The 6,583-nt window shown below is 40.3% G+C and overlaps 1 pseudogene; it reads left to right on the top strand.

Moving 5' to 3' along the window:
• Positions 1 to 578: 578 nt before the first annotated feature.
• On the top strand, positions 579 to 2,615 carry LOC100658637 (TATA-binding protein-associated factor 2N-like; annotated as a pseudogene).
• The last annotated feature ends 3,968 nt before the right edge of the window (positions 2,616 to 6,583 follow it).

The following is a 6,583-nucleotide window of genomic DNA, read 5'->3' as shown; positions in this document are numbered from 1 at the left end:
ATTTTGTAATTCTATAAATGTACATCACTTGGGAAAGATGCTCTGTTTAATTTATTGCTTAAAGACACTCTTTCAGGCAAGGAAGAGCTACTGGGATCAGACAAGTCAACAGCAGCCCTTGGGAATTTATAAACTTCCTACTGACATTTGTGACTTTTCTGTACTTCTTATTTACCATTAAAGGGCTTTCAAAGTATCTTTTTCTATCTTTACCCTTGTGTTAATTTTTAGTTTCGACAATTAAACCCCTGCGCTAGGGGGTTTAAAAAAAAAAAAAGTACATCTCTGGCCACCAGGCCACCTGGCTCTCCTGTTCCTTATTCTCAGCGGGCTTTGGGCACTCTGTGCCATGGCCGTTAGTCATATTAGATTCTGGAAGTTATGGTCAGTCTAGGGGTGAGCAGCAAAACTATTCTTCCTATGGAAATTAAGTCAACCAAGGCTATCGACAAGCACCACAAAGCTATTCTGTCTATGAGCAAATGACTGATTCCTCATATGAGCAGAACTATGGCAGCTACTCCAGTTATAGCCAAAGCCAATCAGGTTATTCACAGTCCTATGGTGGTTAGGAGAATCAAAAGCAGAGCCGTTATGGTCAACAATCTTATAATAATCAGGGACAGCAAAACAGGGAGTCATCAAGAGGCCAAGGTGGAAGAGTGTCTTCATATGACCAACCAGACTGTGGTCAACAGGATTCATATGACCAGCAGTGAGGTTATGATCAACATTAAGGCTCATATGATGAGCAGTCAAATTATGATCAACAGCATGATTCCTATAATCAAAACCAGCAGTCCTATCATTCTCAAAGGGAAAATTATAGCCACCATACACAAGATGACTGTCATGAGTATGTATGGAGAAGATAGTGGAGTGTATGGCGGGTCACAGGAAGCAGGTACAGGGCATGTGGGATATGGCCAGAATGGAAGAGGTCCTATGACAGGATCAAGTTGTGATAACTTTGAAACTTTTGGTGGTCACAGGGATTATGGACCCAGAGCAGATACTAATTCAGAATCTGGTAATTCATATAGCGACAGTCTTTGTGCAAGGACTTGTGGAGGGTGTGTCTACTGATCAAGCCGGGAGTTCTTTAAGCAAGTAGCAACTATAAAGACAAAAGAGGAGACTAGAAAACCAAAGATAAATTTTTACAAAGAAAAGGATAAGGGGAAGCCAAAAGGGGAGCCACAGTGTCATTTTGATGACTCCCCCACCTTCAGCTAAGGAAGTCATTGTCTGGTTTGATGGAAAAAAATCCCATGGCAACATCATTAAACTGTCCTTCACCACCAGAAGACCTGAATTCATGAGAAGAGGCAGAAGTGGAGGTAGGTGGAAAGGCCCTGGAGGATATAGAGGCCGCAAAGGCTTTCAAAAGTGGGGACTGAGTTTGCCCTAATCCGTCATGTGGAAACATGAACTTTGCTGGAAGGAATTCATGCCATCAGTGGAATGAACCCAGACCAGAGGACTCTCGTCCCTCAGGAGGAGATTTCCGGGGGAGAAGCTATGGTGGAGAGAGGGGCTACAGAGATCGTGGGGCAGAGATGGAGACCAAGGCAGCTATGTGGAGACAGACATGGGGCCGAATATGGTGGAGACTGAAGTGGCGGCGCTGGCTATGGGGAAGACAGAAGTGGGGTGGCTGTGGTGGGGCCAGAGGAGGCGATTATGGCAGATATCTGGGAGACGATTATGGCGGAGACCGAAGAGGCTATGGAGAAGACCAAAGTCGGGGTAGGGGGGCAGTGGTTAGTGGGCTACAGTGAAGACCAAAGTGGAGGCTTTGGAGGAGGCAGAAGTAGAGGCTATGAAGGAGACTGAAGTGACGGTGGCTATGGAGGAGACCGAGGTGGGGACTATGGAGGAGACCCAGATGGCTATATAGGCAAAAGGGAAGGAATAAACGACTACAGAAATGATCGCTGCAGCCCACCATACTGATGACTGTTTTGAACGTTCCTTTGTCTCTGACATGATCTGTTGTAAAATTGCCAGAGTTTTGCCTGCAGCTTTCCTCGTGGCCTCTTGTTGGGTAGTAAACTTAAGTGACATTTGTATTTTTATTTGGATGGGAGGGCTGGGACAATTTTTCTTTTCGAACACCCTGTGCCATGTGTTTATGGTATCTCATTGCTGCCTGGAGTTCCTCTGAGCTTTTATCTGGATTTTGCCCACTAGGACAGCATGACTGTGATAGTATTACTAACGATCAGACACTACTTTGGTGTAGATGTTCACTTAAAGATGACATTTTTTCAGCTTCTTTTGCCCAAACTGCATCCTGTAAAATGAGTTGTTTGCTTTTGCAACCCTCATGTACAGTCCTTTTAGCAATGTGACAACCTTGCCTCTCTTGACATTTCTGATCTGTTGTGTATCATCATAAATTGATGACTAAGGCATTTTATTTAACAATTGGAGTGAAACAGGGACAAAAGACACAAGACCCCACCCATGTGTATGGCTGAGCAAATACTAATATCTTTAATTTGTCTTCTATATCTGCTTGTCGAATAGAAATCTGGCTAGTGTCCCTGAAAGAGGACCATTCCAATAAAAAATAAAGCCTAAAATTCACTGGCATTTTCTTTTCTTCTCAAAATTCCAATAAAAATTGATAGGAATTATTTGACGTATTTCCAATTTAATTTATAAAAAATCGCTATTTTATTGTCACTTGTTTAGAACACTATTAAGATTTAATATGTGCAAAACAGTTTCCGACCAGAATTTTTTCTCTTCACTTTTCCATTCCTACAAAGAAAAGAACTCCAGGCTCATTCCCAATAAGACCTAATGGCTATAACGTCAAAGTATATCAGATTATCAGTACACTTCTCTTCACATGCACTGCTACTATCTTAGAGTATAACACAACCAACCATTCTCCCTCACTAACCTCTTCGACATTTTTCCCTGCTTCCTTTCTTGCCCCCTACAACTAATTTTCCATATAGCAGCCAATGTGATATCCTAAAAATATTATTCATATAATGGTTTTCCTCTGCTTAAAACCCTCCGGTGGCTCTCTATTATAACCAGAATAAAATTCAATCTTAATATGTGGTGTACAGGGCTCTAAATGATCTGGCCTTTGCCTACCCCTTTAATTTCTCTTATAACACTCTCCCTTTTGCCTACCATGCTTCAAGCACTCTGACCTTCTTCCCTTCACATGACAGCTCTAAACTTCATTCCTTCCTACAGCCTTTCATTAGGAATTGTCTCAAGTCATCTTTTCACATGGCTACCTCTTTTCCTTCATTCCTATTTCAAAGTTATCTTACCCGAAATATCTAATCTTAACTAGACGCTTCACCCTCATAATTCCCCTTCGTTTTACTTTTTGTGGTAAATTGAATTTTTGGCCCCAATTTTTCATCTTCCCTGGGCTCTTTCCTTTCCATGACCCCATCCTTGAGCAAAGTGTACTTTCCTGCTCCTTGACTTTGGGCTTCCACATGTGATTTGTTTTGGCCAATGGTACATGGATATAAGTGATAGTGTGCCAGTTCCAAACCTGATAACTAAAAGGATTTTCATGTTTTTGCTTGCTTTCTTGCACCTCTGCATTGCATTGCAACAAACATACCCACATAGAGATCTGATCCAAGAAGAATGAGAGACCTATGGAGCAGACCCACCTCAGCTGACTTAGCATAAAAAAATGGTGTGATGGTTTCAGACCTCCTCTTCTAACTTCATAAGGGGGAGGAAAGAGAATCAAGATCAGCATCAGCCCAAGGCTGATTCTTATGAGGTGGAAGTCAGACCTTTCTCCAACCTTTTTACCAATTCTGACACCAGCCATCCCTCCTGTAGCACTCTCTGCTTCTCTTCTGGGTTTGATAATTCCTTCCAATGGCCACACAGAACACAGACCATACTCGTAGTTATGGCATTTATTAGGGAAGTAACAGGTTCCAGAGTCTCTTCTGACATCCATTTTCATCCTTTCCTTACTGTCTTTTTAATAACCCCTTGCTTTCTTTGTGAATGATGTCCTTGATGTCATCCTACATCTAGTATTTGGTCATTAGTGTTCAATGTGTCAAATCTATTCTTGAGATGGTATCCAGGTTCATGTAGGGTACACTCAAGGTTGTACTTTGGCTCTTGTGGACTTGTTTTGATTTTATTCAACTTCAAATTGAACTTGCATATGAACAATTGATGGTCTGTTCCACAGTCAACCCCTGGACTTGTTCTGGCTGATGATATTGATTTTCTCCATCGTCTCTTTACACAGATGTAATTAATTATTCCTGTGTATTCCACCTGGCAAGGTCCATGTGTGTAGTCACCATTTATGTAGTTAAAAAAGGCATTTCCAATGAATAAGTTGATGGTCTTGTAAAATTCTGTCACGAGATCTCTGGAAAAACTGTCAAGGCCATATTTTCCAAATACTGACCCATCTTCTTTGTCTCCAACTTTCACATTCCAATCACCAGTAATTATCAATGCATATTGATTACATGTTTCATCAATTTCAGATAGCAGAAGATGGTAAAAATCTTCAGTTCCTTTGTCTTTGGCGTTAGTGATGGGTGTGTAAATTTGAAAAATAGTTGTATTAACTGATCTTCCTTGTAGGTGTATGGATATTATCCTATCACTGACAGTGTTGTACTTCAGGATACACCTTGAAATGTTCTTTTTGACAATGAATGCAACACTGTTCCTCTTCACGTTCTCATTCCTGGCATAGTAGACTATATGATTGTTTAATTCAAAATGGCCAATATCAGTGAAAATGGCTCAATAATGTCTAGGACATCTAGCTTCAAGCATTCCATTTCATTTTTGAAAACTTCTAATTTTCCTATATTCATACTTGTACATTCCATGTTCTGATTATTAATGGAATTTGCAGCTGTGTCTTCTCATTTTGAGTCAAGCTACTTCAACAAATGAAGGTTCTGCAAGCTTTACTCCAATCCTGTCATTAAAGCTGACTCTACTTTGAGGAGGCGGCACTTCTGTAATTGTATTTTGAGTGTCTTCCAATCAGAGAGGCTTACCTTCCAGCACTATATTAGACAATGTTCTGCTACTATTCATAAGGTTTTCAATGACCAATGTTGTAGAAATAGATTGCCAGGTCCTTCTTCCTAGCCTGTCATAGCCTGGATATCTGCTGAAACCTGTCCACCATGAGTGACCCTCTTGGTATTTGAAATACAGTGGCATAGCTTTCTGTATCACAGCAACATGTAAGTCACCACAGTGCAACAAACTGACAGACAAATGGTGGTAATCCCCTGTGAAACTCGCTCTTGAAAATAGAATATCTAAAGAAAATGGAAGAAGTGATGAAGTAAAAGAGCTGAGCATAAGATTTTAAAGGGCATCTGGAGAAGACAAAGTTAAGTGTTATAATGAAATATACAAAGACCTGGAGTTAGAAAATCAAAAGGTAAGAACATACTTTCAAGCTGAAAGAACTAAAGAAAAAAATCAAGCCCCACGTTTCAATATTGAAGGATTCTATGGGCAAAATATTGAATGATATAGGAAGCATCAAACAAAGATGGAAGAAATACACAGAATCACTGTACCAAAAAGAATTAGTTGAAGTTCAACTGTTTCAGGAGGGAGCCTATGATCAAGAGCCGATGGAACTGAAGGAAGAGGTCCATGCTGTACTGAAGACAATGGCAAAAAACAAGGGTCCAGGAATTGGCACAATACCAATCTAGATGTTTCAACAAAGGGCTGCAAAGCTGGAAGCACTCATTTGTCTATGCCAAGAAATTTGGAAGATAACTACCTAGCCAACCAACTGGAAGAGATCCATATTTGTGCATATTCCAAAGAAAGGTGACCCAACAGAATGTGGAAATTATCAAAAAACATTGCTAATATCACATGCAAGTAAAATTTTGCTGAAGATAATTACAGAACAGTTGCAGCAGTACATCGACAGAGAACTGTCAGAAATTCAAGCTGGATTCAGAAGAGGACCTAGAATGAGGGACATCATTGCAGACGTTAGATGGATCCTGGCTGAAAGCAGAGAACACCAGAAAGATGTTTACCTGTGTTTTATTGACTATGCACAGGCATTCAACTTTGTGAATCATAACAAATTGTGGGTAAAATTGTTGGGAATTCCAGAACACTTAATTGTGGTCATGTAGAGCTTGTACGTAGACCAAGAGGCAGTTGTTCCAACAAAATAAGCTATGCTGTGTGGTTTAAAACCAGCAAAGGTGTGCATAAGGGTTGTATCCTTTCACCATGCTTATTCAATCTGTATGCTGAGCAAATAATCTGAAAATCTGGACTATATGAAGAAGAACATAACATCAGGACTGGAGAAAGACTCATTAATATCCTGTGATATGCAGATAACAACCTTGCTTACTGAGTGTAAAGTACTTACTGAGAAAGACCGAAGACCACAGCCTTCAGTATGGATTATACCTTAACATAAAAAAACAAAAACCCTCACAACTGGACCAATAAGCAACATCATGATAAGTGGACAAAAGATTGAAGTTGTCAAGGATTTCATTTTACTTGGATCCACAGTCAACACCCATGGAAGCAGTAGTCCAGAAAT

The sequence above is a fragment of the Loxodonta africana genome, chromosome 2 (genome assembly GCF_030014295.1).
Source record: "Loxodonta africana isolate mLoxAfr1 chromosome 2, mLoxAfr1.hap2, whole genome shotgun sequence".
NCBI classification, from domain to species: Eukaryota; Metazoa; Chordata; class Mammalia; order Proboscidea; family Elephantidae; genus Loxodonta; species Loxodonta africana.
The sequence above is the reverse complement of the archived record's forward strand: the minus strand, read 5'-3'. Positions and strand labels throughout refer to the sequence as shown.